Source organism: Dendrobates tinctorius, unplaced genomic scaffold (genome assembly GCF_039654945.1).
Source record: "Dendrobates tinctorius isolate UK_male_01 unplaced genomic scaffold, ASM3965494v1 ptg000285l, whole genome shotgun sequence".
Classification (NCBI taxonomy): domain Eukaryota; kingdom Metazoa; phylum Chordata; class Amphibia; order Anura; family Dendrobatidae; genus Dendrobates; species Dendrobates tinctorius.
Genome location: NW_027361952.1, coordinates 1,219,453 through 1,241,157, shown reverse-complemented (window position 1 = coordinate 1,241,157; position 21,705 = coordinate 1,219,453). Strand labels below are relative to the sequence as shown.

General features: G+C 45.3%; 1 protein-coding gene across 1 annotated transcript in view; it reads right to left on the bottom strand.

The window, feature by feature from the left end:
- The window catches only part of CDC20B (cell division cycle 20B), a 75,743-nt gene that overhangs the window by 14,208 nt on the left and 39,830 nt on the right, over positions 1-21,705 (bottom strand). The gene's annotated exons all lie outside the window — the stretch shown is intronic.

Sequence of the window (21,705 nt, the reverse complement as noted above, 5' to 3'; positions counted from 1 at the left end):
TCTGAACATCTCACGGAGCATCATTCAATAATGGAAGGCGTATCGCACAACTACAAACCTACCAAGACATGGCTGTCCACCTAAACTAACATCTCAAGCAAGGAGAGCACTAACTAGAGAAGCAGCTTAGAGGCCAATGGTCACTCTGGAGGAGCTCCAGAGAGCCACAGCTCAGGTGGGAGAATCTGTTCACATGACAACTATGAGTTGTATACTCCACAAATCTGGCCTTTATGGAAGTGTGGCATGAAAAAAGCAATTTTTGCAAGCAAGCCTTAAGAAGTTACGTTTTCAGTTTGCAAAAATGCCATGTTGGGGAAACAGCCAGCATGTGGAAGAAATTTTGGGGCTAAATGCTATGAGTGGTGAAAAACTAACACTGCACATCACCCTGAAAACACCATCCCCACAGTGAAACATAGTGGCGGCAGCATGCTATGGGGATGCTGTTCTTCACCAGGGACAGGGAAGCTGTTCAGAATTGATGGGAAGATGGATGAAGCTAATTCAGGGCAATTATGAGGGAAAACCTGTTGGAGGATCCAAAAAACTTGAAACAGGGGAGTAGGTTCACCTTCCAGCAGGACACCCACCGTAAATATATTGCCAGTGATACCATGGATAGTTTAGATCAAATCATGTTCATGAATGAATGGCAAAGTCCAGAACTAAATCCCATTAGGCATCTGAGAAATGACTTAAAAATTTGCTGATCACAGACGCCTTTGTGGCGCCCCCAGGAGTATGGTCGCCACAGTGGCATTACTTTCCTCCTAGGGAGTGTGATGTCATGCCTGGAAGCAATGAAGGGTCTCTCTAGTAGTTAATCAATACACACAACTCCAGGCCAGCAGAGGGAGCTCTGAACCAAAACTAGGGGGAACAGCTATTCTCTGGGGGCCGGGAAGGGGAATTTAGCCAGTTCTGTGAGGAGGGTGAAGTGTGTGGATGTGAGGAGAAGAGCGGGGAGATTGAGCAGAGAGTTGAGGCTCATTCCCAGCTAAAGCGCATAATCTGGAGCCTGGTCTCCAAGGTTGTATGGATACTGACGGTCCTGCAACAGAAACCAGAGGAATAGGAAGCTGTAAATGCTCTATTCCCATCTAAGACTCGGAGGCACCACAGCGACGTGTGAGCCAAAGGAGATAGAAGGCTACAGCTGTCTGCCATACGAGGTAGATCCAAAAGGAAAGAAGGAGGAATGTCAGTGTAACACAGTACTGCATGTACCTCAAGTAAGCGCTAGAAAGGAGACTACACAACCCATCTGATAGAGATATTCCTAAGTTGCTTCCAGGCTAATCATCTCCTGTGCCATCTGTAATCTGGACCCTGGACTGCACTTACAAAGTAAAGGTAAAGAAACTACATTCTGCTGTGTCCTTGCCTTCTTCCTGCAACTTCTTCGGCACTGCTACATCTCTGTGCCAGACACTGCACCCTCTTCCTCAACACCTATCCTCTTCATCTACTCTGCCCTGGGACTACAGCCCTACCTGAGCAGTGGCGTATCCGGGGGGGGCAGCCTGGGCAGTTGCCCCAGGCGCAGGCAGCAGGGGGGCGCAGTCGGGCCGCCCGGTCGCCTAATGCAGCGGTCGGCAGTGTTTCTCCCCCGGCGGCTGCGTTCTGCCGCCCCCCGTCCTGTGTGTCGGCGGTTCTCTGTGTCAGCTGTCAAGCTGACAGCCGACGCAGAGAAGGAGGCCGCGCCGACTCCCAGGCAGCAATTGTACTGGCGTCTATACAGACGCCAGTACAATTGAAGCTCTGACCGCCGGGTCAGAGCGACGTCAGCAGCGTGATCAGATCATGTGATCACGCTGCTGACGTCACTCCCCAGCGCCCAGAGCAAACGCTGGTGGTAAGTGTGCTCCACTGTGGAGCTGAAGAACCACCGGAGATGGGAGATGGGGGTTAATGGGTGGAGATGGGGGTGTTCATGAGTGGAGATGGGGGTTAATGAGTGGATATGGGGCTTAATGTGGGGATGGGGGTTAATGAGTGGAGATGGGGGTTAATGTGGGGATGGGGGTTAATGAGTGGAGATGGGGTTAATGAGTGGGGGGTTAATGGGTGGAGATGGGGGTTAATGAGTGGGGGGATAATGAGTGGAGATGGGGGTTAATGTGTGTGGGTTAATGAGTGGAGATGGGGGTTAATGAGTGGAGATGGGGTTAATGAGTGGGGGGTTAATGGGTGGAGATGGGGGTTAATGTGGGGATGGGGGTTAATGAGTGGGGGGATAATTAGGAGATGGGGGTTAATGTGTGGGGGTTAATGAGTGGAGATGGGGGTTAATGAGTGGAGATGGGATTAATGTGGGGATGGGGGTTAATGTGTGGAGATGGGATTAATGTGGGGATGGGGGTTAATGTGTGGAGATGGGATTAATGTGGGGATGGGGGTTAATGTGTGAAGATGGGATTAATGTGGGGATGGGGGTTAATGAGTGGGGGGATAATGAGTGGAGGTGGGGGTTAATGTGTGGGGGTTAATGAGTGGAGATGGGGGTTAATGAGTGGAGATGGGATTAATGTGGTGATGGGGGTTAATGTGGGGGGTTAATGAGTGGAGATGGGGGTTAATGTGGGGATGGGGGTTAATGATTGGGGGGTTAATAAGTGGAGATGGGGTTAATGACTGTGGGGGTTAATGAGTGGAGATGAGGGTTGGATGGGGTTAATGAGTGGGGGGATTAATGAGTGCGGATGGGGGTTAATGTGTGGGGGGATTTGGAGTGGGGGTACATAATGTGTGGGGAGATTTGGAGTGGGGGTACATAATGTGTGGGGGGATTTGGGAGTAGGGATGACGGGTTATTTAATGTGTGTGGGGGATTAGTGATGGGGGATTTGGAGTGGGGATGGTATTTAATGTGTGTGGGGAGATTTGAGGACACAAAATGAAGAGTATGAGGAAACAGTATGGGGGTTGGGTGCAGACAGTAAGGGGTGCGAACGGGTGAATGTATGTGGACACAGTATGGGGAGTCGGGGATATGTGTGAGCAGACAGTATAGAGAGTGAGGGGGTAAATATATGAGGAGACAGTATGAGGAGGGAGGGGAATAGTGTGAGGAGACAGTATATTGCAGATATTTGTATTCAGGAGCATTATAATGACACTTCTATCTTTAAGGGGATCGTGTGGAGATTTGCTGCAGAAGACCGGAGAAGATGGAAGTCTGCAGAGACGGCTGTGGATGAGAAAACTCATCATGGAGTCTGGACAAGATGAAGAAAAGGAGAACGACTGCAGAGACGACGTCATCTATAAGGTACCTGGATGGAAATGTTATTTGTGACACTGACTAAGTCTCATGTTTTTATTTGTTAGGAGAATTACAGGGGTTGTCCAGGTTTGCGCTGAGTCTGCAGACATTCTATGTGACTGCAGACTTCTGAATTCTCACAGTGCTCACTGAACGCTGTCAGGATTCTCTTGTGGCGGTAATTTACATACATGCGGTCACATGCTGACTAGACGTGTGTGGCCTCACTCAATGAAAATGAACGGAGCGAGGCCGGGCACGTCTAGTCGGAATGTGGCCAGAAGTATATAAATCACATACTTGTGCTGACATGACTGTACATCGGCAAGGGAGAATCCTAAAAGTGTGCAGTGCATTCGTTGTGAGAATTCAGAAGCTGCAATGTCAGGATTCAGCTCTGCAGGTTCCAGTAGTCATCACATGGACACTTCACTCATATGCGATTTTCATAGTTATGGTCCTGTGACAACGAGCTTCTCTTCCTGCTTTCAGTTTTTTACTGAACATTGAGAGCATTAGGGAGAGCAGCTCGTGGGTACATGGCTAAGTGTGCAAGTCGCATATGTACTTGGGGGGGGGGGGGGGGGCGCCGAACCATATTCTTGCCCCGGGTGCCAGAAAGCCTAGATACGCCTCTGTACCTGAGGATCTGTCTGCAGCGTCGGCTTAACACCTCCCACCACAGGTGGCGTCACGAATCACTCATAAACTTTATTCCATCACTCAACCCCTTTTACATGGGCGCCCAGGGCCACGGACCAGGTCACCGCTGCTGTGACACCTCCCTCTGAGAGACCGGCCCGGTACCGAGTACCCCACTGCCCTGGCGGGCGATCCACCTTCATACAATCTTCCTGAGCTAAAACCAGTGTGAAAAGAAAAATGGGGAAAATGTCAGCCTCTAGATGTTCAAAGCTAGTAGAGACATAGCCCAAAAGACATGCAGCAGTAATTACAGCAAAAGCCAGTCCTAGAATGTATTAACTAAGGGGAGATGAATATATATGCACAATTTTCAGATATATATTTTTAATATATTTAGAAATCCATTTATAATTTCCTTTACACTTCAACAAAACATTTAAATTTATGGATGTAATTTGAAAAAATGTGGAACATTTCATAGGGTATGAATACTTTTTCAAAAGTATTCAAAAGATAATTTTATTTTTAGGCAAAACTTTTTTCAAATTAAAGGGTTGTTTTTATCTTTGCTCAAGCTTAAAAAGACCGAACGTATACACAAGTCATTTTTGCACTGCTGTACATTTGTTAATTCTTTCTTATGCTTTTTTATGCTTTTTCCAGGCAGGTTAAAGGTGGAATAAGCATGAAAAGGAAATACCCATTGACTGCTGAGGTGGCCAGTATCTTTAGTGATGAGCTGTAAACTATAGAACTAAAAATCTTTTTGATAATGGAGAGCATTTTTAAAAGGAACCTGCCAGCAGGTTTTTAGACCTTAAAGCGAACCTGACAGCAGTTTTGGCCGATATAAGATACGGCCACTGCATTTCAGGACTTATCTGCAGCATTCTATAATGCTGTATATAAGCCCCCAGTCCAACCTGCAAGATAAGAAAAAAAAGTTTTATTATACTCACCTGGGGGGGGCGGTCCGGTCCGTTGGATGCCGCAGTCTTGGTCCGGCGCATCCCATCTTCTTGTGATGCCGCCCTCCTGCTTGCTTCATGCTCCCAGGCATCAAGCTCCTCTGCAGGCATACTTATCTGCCCTGTTGAGGGCAGAGGAAAGTACTGCAGTGCACAAGTGCAGGGAAAGGTCAGAGAGGCTCAGCGCCTGCGCACTGCCAGAATTTGCTTTGCCCTCAATAGGGCAGATAAGTACACCTGTGCAGGAGCGCAATGCCGGGGAGCCTGTGAAGCAAGCAGGAGGGCGACATCGCAAGAAGATGGGAGGCACAGGACCTGGACCTGTGACACCCATCGGAACTCACCGCCCAGCAGGTGAGTATAATAAGGCTGTGTGCACACGCTGTGGATTAGGTGCGGATTCATCCGCGCGGATTTTATAAAATCCGCAGGTGAAACCGCAGGTCAAAAGACCTGCAGTTTTACCTGCGGATTGCTCTGCGGTTTTGCCCTGCGGTTTTCCATCTCCTCAAATGGAGGAGATGGCAAACCGCAGGAGAATCCGCAGAAAGAATTGACATGTCAATTCTTTCTGCGGATTGAAAACCGCAGATAATCTGCGCGGAAAATTCCGCACCGTCTGCACTGCGGTTTTTGATTCCCATAGGGAATCATGGTACTGTACACCGCAGCAGAAACTGCTGCTGGTCCGCAGCGGCCAAAACCGCTGCGGAATCGCAGCAAAATCCGCAGCGTGTGCACACAGCCTAAGACTTATTTTTCTTATCTTTCTGGTTGGATCGGGGGCTTATCTACAGCATTACAGAATGCTATAGAGAAGCCCTGAAAGGCAGTGGCCGCATCTTATATCGATCAAAACTGCAGACAGGTTCCCTTTAAAGTAATGTTATCACAGTAAAGTACCTATAATGATGGTTACTGTCATGCCTTTTTATTATAGGTCAGTGTCTCAGTTGTTTAATAATCCATTGACAAATCTTGACGCAGATAAGCTGACAAGTGCAGGGGGCTTGGCACTGCACTTACAGCTCTCTGGCACTCTTTCTTCTACCAGCCACAGCCTCGTGCACTATTCTCTGTGACCTGGTCTCCCAGTCGAAATCTCACACAGACATTGTAATTCCCGGGGAGGGCACATGCGCAAAAGCATTCTGCCTGCACAAGCTCTAGGTTGGGCAAGCAAGTCACAGAGAATAGTGACTTGTCAAACACTGGCAAGAGGCCAGCGCCAGGAGGAGAAAGTGATGAAAAGCTCGGAGAACTGTAAGTGTAGGCACTCTGATGAACTACAATACAACAGAGACAAGGACCTATAATATAAATGTATGAAAGCTATCATCATAGAATCATAAAATGTTAGATTTGGAGCGGACCTCCTTGGTCACCTGGTCCAACCCCCTGCTCAATACAAGATTCTCTAAATCATCCCAGACAGATGTCTGTCCAGCCTCTAAAGACTTCCATTGAAGGAGAACTCACCACCTGTTGTGGCAGCCTGTTCCACTCTTTGATCACCCTCACTGTCAACACTATCAAAAAGTTTTTTCTAATATCTAATCTGTGTCTCCTCTCATTCAGTTTCATCCCATTGCTTCTAGTCTTTCCTTGTGCAAATGTAGGAGTTTGCATTTCTCCCTGTTAAAAACCATTCTGTTAGTTGCTGCCCACTGCTCCAGTTTGTTTAGATCTTTTTGAATCCCTTCTCTGGTCTCTAGTATTAACTATCCCTCCTAGCTTTGTGTCACCAGCAAATTTAATCAATTTACCCTCAATTCCTCCATCTTAATCATTGATAAAGATGTTGAACAATACAAGGCCCAGGACAGAGCCCTGTGGTACCCTATTTCAGACATTCTACCAACTGGATGTGCAGCCATTTATTACCACTCCTTGGGTCTGATTACTAAGCCATTTATGAATCCTCCTAACAGTTGCCTTGTCGACTCCATACTTGGTCATTTTTTCAATAAGGATGGTATGATGTACTTTGTTGCTGAAGTCCAGCTATACTATATCTACCGGGTTTCCCTGATCCACCCAGTCAGTGATTTTGTCATAGAAGGAAATTAAGTTAGTCTGACATGACTTATTAGTTACAACCCCATGCTGGCTCTGGTTACTCATTTCATTCTCATGCAGGTACTTACATACATGTTGTTTAATAATTTGTTCAAAACTCTTTCCTGGTATAGAAGTCAGGTTCACAGGTCTATAGTTGCCTGGGGCCACCTTCTTCCCCTTTTTGAAGATGGAGATAACATTTGCTCTATTCCAGTCTTCTGGGACTTCTCCTGTTCTCCAGGAATTTTCACAGATTATGGAGAGTGGTTCAATAATTTCCTCTGCTATCTCCTTCAGTACCCTAGGATGTAATTCATCTGTACCTGGAGACTTGAATTAATTTATGTTAGCTAAGAATTCCCTCACTATCTCTCTGTTTATAGACAGTGTGAACTCTTCTATTCCTTCAGTATCACAGTGAAAATCAACTGATGTTAGATTTACTTTCTGAGAGAAAACAGATGCAAAAGAGAAATGTAAAATTTCGGTCTTCTCAACTCTTTTACTTTTGACATACCCCAAAAATCCTTTTTTATTGTTTTTGAGGTCTCTCGCAAGCCTTAATTCATTATCAGCTTTCGATAATCTGTTGCATGCCCTGCAGGTTCTGCAAACAACACTATATTCTATTTTAGATATACCCCTTTTCCATTTGATAAACATTTCTTTCTTCTTTTTTAGCGTGTGTTTAAGTTCTGTGTTCATCCATCCTAGTTTCCTAACATGCTTCCTATTCTTCCCTCTTTTATGGATTGTTAACGATAGTACTTTGAAAATCTCATTTTTCAAAATCCTTCCTTAACCCCTTCACTACCAAGGGTGGTTTGCACGTTAACTCCCGGGCCAATTTTTACAATTCTGACCACTGTCCCTTTATGAGGTAATAACTCTGAAACGCTTCCATGGATCCCGGTGATTCTGACACTGTTTTCTCGTGACATATTGTACTTCATGTTAGTGGTAAAATTACATTCAAATAACTTGCGTTTATTTGTGAAAAAAATGGAAATTTGGCGAAAATTTTTAAAATTTCGCAATATTCCAAATTTGAATTTTTATGCCCTTAAATCACAGAGATATGGCACACAAAAAACTTGATAAGTAACATTTCCCACGTGTTTACTTTACATCAGCACAATTTTGGAACCAAAATTTTTTTTTGTTAGGAAGTTATAAGGGTTAAAATTTGACCAGCGATTTCTCATTTTTGCAACACCATTTTATTTTTACGGACCACATCACATTTGAAGCCACTTTGCGGGGTGTATATAATGGAAAATACCCAAAGTGACACCATTCTAAAAACTGCACCCCTTAAGGTGCTCAAAACCACATACAAGAAGTTTATTAACCCTTTAGGTGCGTCACAGGGATTTTTTGAATATTTAAAAAAAATTAACATTTAACTTTTTTTCACAAAAAAAATACTTCAGGTTCAATTTTTTTATTTTACCAAGGGTAACAGGAGAAATTGGACTGCAAAAGTTATTGTGCAATTTGTCTTGAGTACGCTGATACCCGATATGTGGGGGGGGAATCACTGTTTCGGCGCATGGCAGAGCTCAGAAGGGAAGGAGCGCCGTTTGACTTTTTCAATGCAAAAGTGGCTGGAATTCAGATCGGACGCCATGCCGCGTTTGGAGAGCCCCTGATGTGCCTAAACAGTGGAAACCCCCCACAAGTAACCCCATTTTGGAAATTAGACCCCCCAAGGAACTTATCTAGATATGTGGTGAGAACTTTGAACCCACAAGGGCTTCACAGAAGTTTATAACGTACAGCGGTACAATTAAAAAATCATATTTTTTCCACAAAAATAATCTTTTCACCCCCAATTTTCATTTTACCAAGGGTAACATGATCCTAAAAGTTATTGTGCAATTTGTCCTGAGTACGCTGATACTCCACATGTTGGGGTAAACCACTATTTGGGCGCAAGGCAGAGCTCGGAAGGGAAGGAGCGCCATTTGACGTTTTTGGCTGGAATTGAGATCGGACACCATGTCGCGATTGGAAAACCCCTGATGTACCAAAACAGTGGAAACCCCCACAAATGACACCATTTTGGAAACTAAACCCCCCAAGGAACTTATCTAGATGTGTGGTGAGAAATTTGAACCCCCCAGTGCTTCACAGAAGTTTATAATGCCTGGGCGTGAAAATAAAAAAATCGTATTTTTTCCACAAACATGATCTTTTAATCACCAACTTTTTTATTTTCCCAAGGGTACCAGGATAAAATGGACCCCAAAAGTTGTTGTCCAATTTGTCCTGAGTACGCTGACACCCCATATGTGGGAGAAAACTACTGTATGGGCACATGTCGGGGCTCGGAAGGGAAGTAGTGACGTTTTGGAATGCAGACTTTGATGGAATGGTCTGCGGGTGTCATGTTGCTTTTGGAGAGCCCCTGATGTACCTAAACAGTGGAAACTCCCCACAAGTGACCCCATTTTGGAAACTAGACCCCCTAAGGAACTTATTTAGATGTGTGGTGAGCACTTTGAACCCCCAAGGGCTTCACAGAAGTTTATAATGCCTGGGCATGAAAATAAAAAAATTGTATTTTTTCCACAAACATGATCAATTAGTCCCCAATTTTTTTATTTTCCCAAGGGTACCAGGAGAAACTGGACCCCAAAAGTTGTTGTCCAATTTGTCCTGAGTACGCTGATACCCCATATGTGGGAGAAAACTACTGTATGGGCACACGTCGGGGCTCGGAAGGGAAGTAGTGACGTTTTGGAATGCAGACTTTGATGGAATGGTCTGCGGGTGTTGTGTGCGTTTGGAGAGCCCCTGATGTACCTAAACTATTGAAACTCCCCACAAGTGACCCCATTTTGGAAACTAGACCCCCCATGGAACTTATCTAGATGTGTGGTGAGCACTTTGAACCCCCAAGTGCTTCACAGAAGTTTATAACGCCCGGGCGTGAAAATAAAAAAATCATTTTTTTCCACAAAAATGATATTTTTGCCCCCAATTTTTTATTTTCCTAAGGGTAACAGGAGAAATTGGACCCCAAAAGTTGCTTTGCAATTTGTCCTGAGTAGGCTGATACCCCATATGTGGGGGTAAAACACTGTTTGGGCGCATGGCAGAGTTTGGAAGGAGCACCATTTGACTTTTTCAACGCAGAATTGGCCGGAATTGAGATCAGACGCCATGTTGCATTTGGAGAGCACCTGATGTGCCCAAACAGTGGAAACCCCTAATTCTAACTCCAACCCTAACCCCAACACACCTCTAACCCTAATCGTAGCCTTAATCCTAACCCTAGCCCTAACCCTAGCCCTAACCCGAACCCTAACCCTACCCCTAACCCTAATGGGAAAATGGAAATAAATACATTTTCTTTTAATTTTATTATTTTTCCCTAACTAAGGGGGTGATAACGGGGGGTTTGATTTACTATTTATGGCGGTTTTTATGTTTGGCGGCTGTCGCACGCTAAAAGATACTTTTTATTGTAAAAATAGTTTTTGCATCACCACATATTGAGAGCTATAATTTTTCCATATTTTGACCCACCGAGTCATGTGAGGTCTTATTTTTTGCGGGACGAGTTGAAGTTTTTATTGGTACCATTTTCAGGCATGTGACATTTTTTGATCGCTTTTTATTTTGTTTTTTGGGACGCAGAATTTACAAAAACCAGCGCTTCATGAATTTCTTTTGAGTGGTGCGTTTACGCCGTTCTGGGTGCGGTAAAATTTATAAGGCGGTTTTATTCTTTGGGTCAGTACGGTTACAGTGATACCTCATTTAGGTTGTTTTTTTATGTTTTGGCGCTTTTATGCTATGAAAACAATTTTATATAAAAAATAATTATTTTTGCATCACTTTATTCTGCGAGCTATAACTTTTTTATTTTTTCGCTGATGATGCTGTGTGGCAGCTCGTTTTTTGCGGGACAAGATGACGTTTTCAGCAGTACCATGGATATTTGTATGTGTCTTTTTGATCGCGCGTTACTGCACTTTTTGTTTGGCGGTATGATAATAAATCATTATTTTTTGCTTCGTTTTTTATTTTTATTTTTTAAGGGGTTTGCTTAAGGGGTTAACTATTGGGACAGTTTTATAGGGCGGGTCGTTACGGACGCGGCGATACTAAATATGTGTACTTTTATTGTTTTGGGGTTTTTTTATTTCCAAAACATGAATTTAATGGGGAATATTTTTTTTTTTTTTTTTATTTATTTAGCGATTTTTTTAACCCCTTCACTACCAAGGGTGGTTTGCACGTTAACTACCGGGCCAATTTTTACAATTCTGACCACTGTACCTTTATGAGGTCATAACTCTGGAACGCTTTCATGGATCCTGGTGATTCTGACATTGTTTTCTCGTGACACATTGTACTTCATGTTAGTGGTAAAATTGCATTCAAATAACTTGCGTTTATTTGTGAAAAAAACGGAAATTTGGCGAAAATTTTGAAAATTTCGCAATTTTCCAACTTTGAATTTTTATGCCCTTAAATCACAGCGATACGGCACACAAAAAACTTAATACATAACATTTCCCACATGTTTACTTTACATCAGCACAATTTTGCAACCAAAATTTTTTTTTGCTAGGAAGTTATAAGGGTTAAAAATTGACCAGCGATTTCTCATTTTTGCAACACCATTTTATTTTTAGGGACCACTTCACATTTGAAGCCACTTTGAGGGGTCTATATGATAGAAAATACCCAAAAGTGACACCATTCTAAAAACTGCACCCCTCAAGGTGCTTAAAACCACATTCAAGAAGTTTATTAACCCTTTAGGTGCGTCACAGGAATTTTTTGAATATTAAAAAAAAAATGAACATTTAACTTTTTTTCACAAAAAAAATACTTCAGGTTCAATTTTCTTTATTTTACCAAGGGTAACAGGAGAAATTGGACTGCAAAAGTTATTGTGCAATTTGTCCTGACTACGCTGATACCTGATATGTGGGGGGGAACCACTGTTTCGGCGCATGGCAGAGCTCAGAATGGAAGGAGCGCCGTTTGACTTTTTCAATGCAAAATTGGCTGGAATTCAGATCGGACGCCATGTCACGTTTGGCGAGCCCCTGATGTACCTAAACAGTGGAAACCCCCCCAAGTGACCCCATTTTGGAAACTAGACCCCCCAAGGAACTTATCTAGATATGTGGTGAGAACTTTGAACCCACAAGGGCTTCACAGAAGTTTATAACGTACAGCGGTACAATTAAAAAATCATATTTTTTCCACAAAAATGATCTTTTCACCCACAATTTTTATTTTTCCAAGGGTAACAGGACCCTAAAAGTTATTGTGCAATTTGTCCTGAGTACGCTGATACCCCATATGTGGGTGTAAATGACTATTTGGGCGCATAGCAGAGCTCGGAAGGGAAGCAGCGCCATTTGACGTTTTTGGCTAGAATTGAGATCGGACACCATGTCGCGATTGGAAAACCCCTGATGTACCAAAACAGTGGAAACCCCCCACAAATGACACCATTTTGGAATCTAGACCCCCCAAGGAACTTATCTAGATGTGTGGTGAGAACTTTGAACCCCCAAGGGCTTCACAGAAGTTTATAACGTACAGCAGTACAATTAAAAAATCATATTTTTTCCACAAAAATGATCTTTTCACCCTCAATTCTTATTTTTCCAAAAGTAACAGGACCCTAAAAGATATTGTGCAATTTATCCTGAGTACGCTGATACCCCACATGTGGGTGTAAACCACTATTTGGGCGTATGGCAGAGCTCGGAAGGGAAGCAGCGCCATTTGACGTTTTTGGCTGGAATTGAGATCGGACACCATGTCGCATTAGGAAAGCCCCTGATGTACCAAAACAGTAGAAACCCCCCACAAATGACACCATTTTGGAAACTAGACCCCTCAAGGAACTTATCTAGATGTGTGGTGAGCACTTTGAACCCCCCAGTGCTTCACTGAAGTTTATAACGTCCGGGCGTGAAAATAAAAAAATCGTATTTTTTCCACAAACATGATCTTTTAGTCCTCATTTTTTTATTTTCCCAAGGGTAACAGGAGAAATTGGACCCCAAAAGTTGTTGTCCAATTTGTGCTGAGTACGCTGATACCTCATATGTGGGAGAAAACTACTGTATGGGCACACGTCAGGGCTCGGAAGGGAAGTAGTGACGTTTTGGAATGCAGACTTTGATGGAATGATCTGCGGGTGTCATGTTGCGTTTGGAGAGCCCCTGATGTACCTAAACAGTGGAAACCCCCCACAAGTGACCCCATTTTGGAAACTAGACCCCCTAATGAACTTATCTAGATGTGTGGTGAGCACTTTGAACCCCCCAGTGCTTCACAGAAGTTTATAACGACCGGGCGTGAAAATAAAAAAATCGTATTTTTTCCACAAACATGATCTTTTAGTCCCCATTTTTTTATTTTCCCAAGGGTAACAGGAGAAATTGGACCCCAAAAGTTGTTGTCCAATTTGTCCTGAGTACGCTGATACCTCATATGTGGGAGAAAACTACTGTATGGGCACACGTCGGGGCTCGGAAGGGAAGTAGTGACGTTTTGGAATGCAGACTTTGATGGAATGGTCTGCGGGTGTCATGTTGCGTTTGGAGAGCCCCTGATGTACCTAAACAGTGGAAACCCCCCACAAGTGACCCCATTTTGGAAACTAGACCCCCTAATGAACTTATCTAGATGTGTGGTGAGCACTTTGAACCCCCCAGTGCTTCACAGAAGTTTATAACGACCGGGCGTGAAAATAAAAATATCGTATTTTTTCAACAAACATCATCTTTTAGTCCCCATTTTTTTTATTTTCCCAAGGGTAACAGGAGAAATTGGACCCCAAAAGTTGTTGTCCAATTTGTCCTGAGTACGCTGATATCTCATATGTGGGAGAAAACTACTGTATGGGCACACGTCGGGGCTCGGAAGGGAAGTAGTGACGTTTTGGAATGCAGACTTTGATGGATTGGTATGCGGGTGTCATGTGCATTTGGAGAGCCCCTGATGTACCTAAACTATTGAAACTCCCCACAAGTGACCCCATTTTGGAAACTAGACCCCCCACGGAGCTTATCTAGATGTGTGGAGAGCACTTTGAACCCCCAAGTGCTTCACAGAAGTTTATAACGCCTGGGCGTGAAAATAAAAAAAACATTTTTTTCCGCAAAATTATATTTTTGCCCCCAATTTTTTATTTTCCTAAGGGTAACAGGAGAAATTGGACCCCAAAAGTTGTTTTGTAATTTGTCCTGAGTAGGCTGATACCCTACATGTGGGGGTAAAACACTGTTTGGGCACATGGCAGAGCTTGGAAGGGAAGGAGCACCATTTGACTTTTTCAACGCAGAATTGGCTGGAATTGAGATCAGACGCCATGTTGCCTTTGGAGAGCACCTGATGTGCCCAAACAGTGGAAACCCCCAATTATAACTCCAACCCTAACCTCAACACACCCCTAACCCTAATCTGAGCCCTAGCCCTAACCCTATCCCTAACCCTAACCCTAGCCCTAACCCTAGCCCTAACCCTAACCCTAGCCTTAACCCTAGCCCTAACCCTAGCCCTAACCCTAGCCCTAACCCTACCCTAACCCTAGCGGGAAAATGGAAATAAATACATTTTCTTTTAGTTTTATTATTTTTCCCTAACTAAGGGGGTGATAACGGGGGGTTTGATTTACTATTTATGGCGGTTTTTATGTTTGGCGGCTGTCGCACGCTAAAAGACACTTTTTATTGTAAAAATAGTTTTTGCATCACCACATATTGTGAGCTATAATTTTTCCGTATTTTGACCCACCGAGTCATGTGAGGTCTTATTTTTTGCGGGACGAGTTGTCGTTTTTATTGGTACCATTTTCGGGCACGTGACATTTTTTGATCGCTTTTTATTCCGATTTTTGGGATGCAGAATGAACAAAAACCAGCTTTTCATGAATTTCTTTTGGGGGGTGCGTTTACACCGTTCCGCGTGCGGTAAAATTGATAACGCGTTTTTATTCTTCGGGTCAGTACGGTTACAGCGATACCTCATTTAGGTCGTTTTTTTATGTTTTGTCGGTTTTTTGCAATGAAAACAATTTTATATAAAAAATAATTATTTTTGTATCGCTTTATTCTGCGAGCTATAACTTTTTTATTTTTTTGCGGATGATGCTGTATGGTGGCTCGTTTTTTGCGGGACAAGATGACGTTTTCAGCGGTACCATGGATATTTATATGCGTCTTTTTGATCGCGCGTTATTACACTTTTTGTTCGGTGGTATGATAATAAATCATTATTTTTTGCTTCGTTTTTTATTTTTATTTTTTAAGGGGTTCACTAAAGGGGTTAACTAATGGGACAGTTTTATAGGGCAGGTCATTACGGACGCGGCGATACCAAATATGTGTACTTTTATTGTTTTGTTTTTTTTTTATTTTCAAAAAATGGATTTATTGGGGAATATTTTTTTTTTTTTTAACTAATTTATTTAGCGATTTTTTTTAAATTATTTTTAACACTTTTTTTTTTTTTTTTTTTACTTTATTACCTTGTCCCAGGTGGGACATCACTGTCCTGTGACAGATCGCTGATCTGTCACATCACAGATCACTGTGACAGATCAGCGATCTGTCACAGGCACTGCTGCAGACTTCCTCATGCCTGCGCTTTGCAGGCACTGAGGAAGCCAGCTTCCTCAGGCCCCCGAAGGCCCCCGTCGCCATCTTGGATTCGGGGGCCTGGAGGAAGGGAGTCCCCCGCAGCAGCGCTGCACATTGCGCTGCCGTGGGGGGCTCAGGGAAGCAAGGAGGGAGCCCCCTCCCTGCCGATGCTTCCCTTTAACCCCCGGTACACCGCGATCGCGTTTGATCGCGGTGTGCAAGGGGTTAACGTGTCGGGGGCGGTCCGTGACCGCCCCTGACACATTGTGCCGGGTGTCAGCTATGATAATTAGCTGACACTCGGCCGCGATCAGCGGCGCTCACCACGTGGGCGCCGCTGATCGCGATGACGTAATATTCCGTCCATGGTAATTAGGTCCATGGTCACATGGACGGAATATTACGTCAATTGTAGGTAAGGGGTTAAAATTATTTTTACTTTTTTTTTTTTTTTTTTTTTTTTTACTTTATTACAATGTCCCAGGGGGGACATAATTGTCCTGTGACAGATCGCTGATCTGTCACATCACAGATCACTGTGACAGATCAGCGATCTGTCACAGGCAGTCCAGAAGGCTTCCTCATGCCTGCGCTTTGCAGGTACTGAGGAAGCCAGCTTACTGCAGGCCCCCGGAGGTCCCCGCCGCCATATTGGATCCGGGGACCTGCAGGAAAAGAGCCCCCCGCAGCAGCGCTGCACATTGCGCTGCCGTGGGGGGCTCAGGGAAGCACGGAGGGAGCCCTCTCCCTGCCGATTCTTCCCTTTAACCCCCGGTACACCGCGATCGTGTTTAATCGCGGTGTGCAAGGGGTTAACGTGTCGGGGGCGGTCCGTGACCGCCCCTGACACATTGTGCAGGGTGTCAGCTGTGATAATCAGCTGACACCCGGCCGCGATCAGCGGCGCTCAGCACGTGGGCGCCGCTGATCGCTGTGACGTAATATTCCGTCCATGGTAATTAGGTCCAGGGTCACATGGATGGAATATTACGTCCATTGTACGTAAGGGGTTAAGAACATCCAGCCACTGGATCCTCCTATTCTCTTTCTGAGAACCTTAAAATCTGCCTTCCTGAAATCCAACCTTAAAGTCTGAGTCTTCACAGGTCTTCCTACTCTAGTTATCCAAAATTCTATGATCACATGACCACTGCCTCCTAGGGTCCCAGCCACCCTTACCTCCTCCACCATTTCCTCCTTGTTTATAAGGACTAGATCCAAGGTAGCAGTTCCCCTTGTTTTCTCCCCTACCTTCTGGAAGATAAAGTTGTCAGCAAGAGAAGATAACAATTTGCCTGACCTGTTACTTTTGCCTGAGAGAGATTCCCAACAAATGTCTGGATAGTTGAAATCTCCCATGACCACTATGTCATATTTTTTTGAGAACTTGGGTACAGCTACTTTCCTAGAATGATGTTACTTTGTGGTCCAAATATTTGCTGAGAGGTTCTCTTTATTAATAATAAGTAAATTATAAAGTTGCTTGCTTCTTTTACAAACACTTTGACATTTTACCCATTTATGATCCGAAAACGCCTTTAAACTCATTTCTGGTTCTGAAGCCCTACGGAGATTTCATGTTACCATGAACTATGGTAATCTATTGAGACTTTTCTTTTTAATCAACTCCCATTAATAGGAGCATAAATATAGTACCCACACCCTATGGCACTGTGGAGAAAAATTATTAATATCACCCTCCTGTCGACCAGTAATCACAGAAAACACGGTGCACAGGAGCACTTGGGAGAATCAATCGCACACAGAAGATCTCAAGGTAGTAGGGGATCCAAAATACATGAATAGATAAAATCAATGTTTATTTCAAAATTATTAAAACCATCATTGTGGCGCCCCTGAGGCTTTAGTCGCCACAGAGGTACTGCACCTTCTCCTATGGTGTGGTACCCCACTATCCAGGTAGGGTGGGAACTCCCTTTCACATTCCAACACCTGCACCCCACACACAGGATAGTTCAGCAGGGACCCATCCATGCTTTATGCTGGAAAGGTCATAGGATGCCTTTTGTGGTCCCTGGCTTCGTAACACGAGAGGTGCTGGGGAGGCAGGTGGAGTTAGATATAAAAGAGAGGGAAGGTGTAGGATTTCAGGTCAGTCGGTCAGTCTGACAGAGGGTGAGAGAGAAAGGAAGTCACTCAGACAGGAGTGAGGATCCCTGGAAGAGGGATGGAGGAAGGAGTGCTGCAGCTGCCTCAGTGACCTGAGCCAGATGGCACAGGAAGGAAGAGAAGGAGAAAGAGATGTAGACTGGAGACTACAGATTCCATAAGAGAGATAGAACAGATCGGAACGAAGGAGAATAGAAGGACGGTGGGAAGCAGGTTGAGAAAGAGAGAGAACCCTTCCTGTCCAGAGCGCAAAGGCCGGGACCCGGTCCCTGAGGTTGATTGGATCTTTATGTTTGGCAACAGACACCGGAGGAGTAGTGAGCCACTAACGCCTTACTCCCATCATAGACTTGGGACACAACAGCAACTGGATAGTGAGCTGGGACGCAGAGAGGAGTCCCCGAAACAGGCTACAGCTGTCTGTCATACAAGTAGAGACTAGGAACACCTAGAGAGAGGCATTCCAGGGTAACTAAGTACTGGAGTGCTTCGTACCTAAAGGCGCATCGAAGGAGTCGTTCAGTAAGGTACATATTGGTGGAGTGTGGAGGGGAGAATCCTATCCTGCCTGGAGGTTGGCTGGGGCCCTGCCCTTTGGAACACAGTGTGGAGGCAGGCATTTGTGTGAACTGCAAACAGTGAGAAAAGCTTTGGAACCGCATACTCTGGTGTCCTCCAGTTATTCCAGCACCGCTACACCTGGGTACCAGCATCTATACCATTCTGTGCCTCTCCTCATCCATTGCACCTACACTGCCCTGGGACTACAGCTCCATCTGTGGGGACCTACACCATCTTTGCTGCACCACACCATCACTCCCAGTGGATCTGCATGCAGCGTTGGCTCAACATCTTACTTGCCAAACACCACGGGTGGCGTCACAAACTATCCAAATAAACTATTACACCATTAACATCACCGCCATTGATATTGGGCACCCAGGGAAATGGACCGGGTCACCGCTGCTGTGACACACATTCCCCCTGACACCGGCCCGGTACCGAGTACCCCACTGCACTGGGTGTGAGGGGCGACCCAATTTTGGCGTCACGAACAGGAAGACGAGACACGATGCCATCGTGTTCTGTGTGCCTTGGATTTACAACTTTTGAAAATGTGCAAAAGACCAAATTTAATAGACTGTGACATGAATCTCAAAAATGGTCGCTGGCGCGGAGAAGAAGGGCGTGAAGAGATGGGAGGTCCTAAGAAAAGACTGCGAAGAGTATTGGGCCTTCCCTGCCTGAATTACTATGTGACAGATGCATGGCCCACCCCCCGAGGGGTTCGTATACTGGCTTGGTATGGAGGTGCTGGAAGAAGACGCCGCCCCCGGAAGGAGGGGCAGAAGAAGCCAGTGGCGGGAAAGGGGCCAAGACAGGAAGAAGAACGAGAGAACGCCATTTTGGAGAGTGAGGAAAGGAGGCCTGCGGAACGCGGGGAAACGAATCTCCCTGGCGCCATGGCTGACGGCTCCGACCCGAACTCTGGAATGAACCGCCAGCAACTAGAAGAGGAGATTGCTGAACTGACCACCCGTCTGCGGCTGAGGCAGGAGGCCTTGGAGCAGCTGCGACGGCAGCGGGCCCGAGAGGGGCCTACACCGGCGGTACCTGCGACACCGGTACCACCCGCTGCCACCGGCCCGCTTCCACCGGCACCGGAGCAGAGATCACACCGCCAGGAGGCCCCAGGTACGTTTGATGTCCCAACACCTGGGAAGGCCCTGGGGTGCACCACGGTCGCAGCGGCTGGCCAGGTCGTCCTGGATCTGGTCTGGGACCGGGATACCAGCCCCTGGAGGGGAATAGCACTAGTATCCTAAACTTTCAAATCTCGTTACCCAGGAGGGTTTGATTGCACCAGTTGTGCTTTGTTGTTTTTGCTATCATGTTTTGTTTTTCTGGTAGCACTTTTGTTGCCTAGTTTTTGCAATGGCAGCGTTTTCACAATTTGAACTAGCGATCATGAACTTGGAGTGATCCAAAAACTCTTACTTGTAAATAGTTGCACCTCTTTAGGTGCCCTCTCTTGGTTTTACATTTAGAGACTCTTTGCGAAGATAATGTTTTTGAATGGACACTTTTCGAAGAATGATGTCTACCTCAAGGGACACTGCAAGAAATCCTGGCTGGGAGCAGTGTTCAGCACTTTGCAAGAATCTTTGAATGTTTTATGATGTCGTGTCTTATGAAAAGTAAATGTCTTTTATAGCATGTTTGACACAGAAAATTAGAAAAGTTTTGAGATAGAATGTGAGAATTGAATAAAGAATGAAGAATTGAAAGTGACAGATGACAGGCCAAGTACAGATGGTCAGTGTCTTGCATCCAGTAGAAAGAGAGAGAAAGAATAATTGCACTTTGAACTAGGAATTGCACTTAAAGAAATTTTTGATACTAAGATAGGAAGTTAGCCTGTTTGTAACGTTTAAGAAATGTGCCTCCTACATTAGGAAGATTAGATAAGTATTGTTAAACAGCATTTAAAATTTTTGTGTGTTCCTGTAAGGTACTTTTGTTGTCTTGCAGCCCGTGGACGTGCTGTGTTTAACGGGGGGTATGTGGCACCCCTGAGGCTTCAGTCGCCACAGAGGTACTGCACCTTCTCCTAAGGTGTGGTACCCCACCATCCAGGTAGGGTGGGAACTCCCTTTCACATTCCAACACCTGAACCCCACACACAGGATAGTTCAGCAGGGACCCATCCATGCTTTATGCTGGAAAGGTCATAGGATGCCTTTTGTGGTCCCTGGCTTCGTAACATGGGAGGTGCTGGGGAGGCGGGTGGAATTAGATATAAAAGAGAGGGAAGGTGTAGGATTTCAGGTCAGTCGGTCAGTCTGACAGAGGGTGAGAGAGAAAGGAAGTCACTCAGACAGGAGTGAGGATCCCTGGAAGAGGGATGGAGGAAGGAGTGCTGCAGCTGCCTCAGTGACCTGAGCCAGCTGGCACGGAAAGGAAGAGAAGGAGAAAGAGACGTAGACTGGAGACTACAGATTCCATAAGAGAGATAGAACAGATCAGAATGAAGGAGAATAGAAGGACGGTGGGAAGCAGGTTGAGAAAGAGAGAGAACCCTTCCTGTCCAGAGCGCAAAGGCCGGGGCCCAGTCCCTGAGGTTGATTGGATCTTTATGTTCGGCAACAGACACCGGAGGAGTAGTGAGCCACTAACGCCTTACTCCCATCATAGACTTGGGACACAACAGCAACTGGATAGTGAGCTGGGACGCAGAGAGGAGTCCCCGAAGCAGGCTACAGCTGTCTGTCATACAAGTAGAGACTAGGAACACCTAGAAAGAGGCATTCCAGGGTAACTAAGTACTGGAGTGCTTCGCACCTAAAGGCGCATTGGAGGAGTCGTTCAGTAAGGTACATATTGGCGGAGTGTGGAGGGGAGAATCCTATCCTGCCTGGAGGTTAGCTGGGGCCCTGACCTGAAGAACACAGCGTGGAGGCAGGCATTTGTGTGAGCTACAAACAGTGAGTAAAGCTTTGGAACCGCATACTCTGGTGTCCTCCAGTTATTCCAGCACCGCTACACCTGGGTACCAGCATCTATACTATTCTGCGCCTCTCCTCATCCATTGCACCTACATTGCCCTGGGACTACAGCTCCACCTGTGGGGAGCTACACCATCTTTGCTGCACCACACCATCAGTCCCAGTGGATCTGCATGCAGCGTTGGCTCAACATCTTACTTGCCAAACACCACGGGTGGCGTCACGAACTATCCAAATAAACTATTACACCATTAACAACACCGCCATTGATATTGGGTGCCCAGGGCCACGGACCGGGTCACCGCTGCTTGAACACACACTCCCCCTGACACAGGCCTGGTAACGAGTACCCCACTGCCCTGGGTGGGAGGGGCGACCCATCATCATCAGTGTATATCCCATTAAAAGATTAGGCAAAAGGTCTATAAGACTCTGAGCTATCATGTTGTGAGTCAAATATGACTAAGAACCAGACAGTTCAAGGGTTCAAAACGCTTAATAAT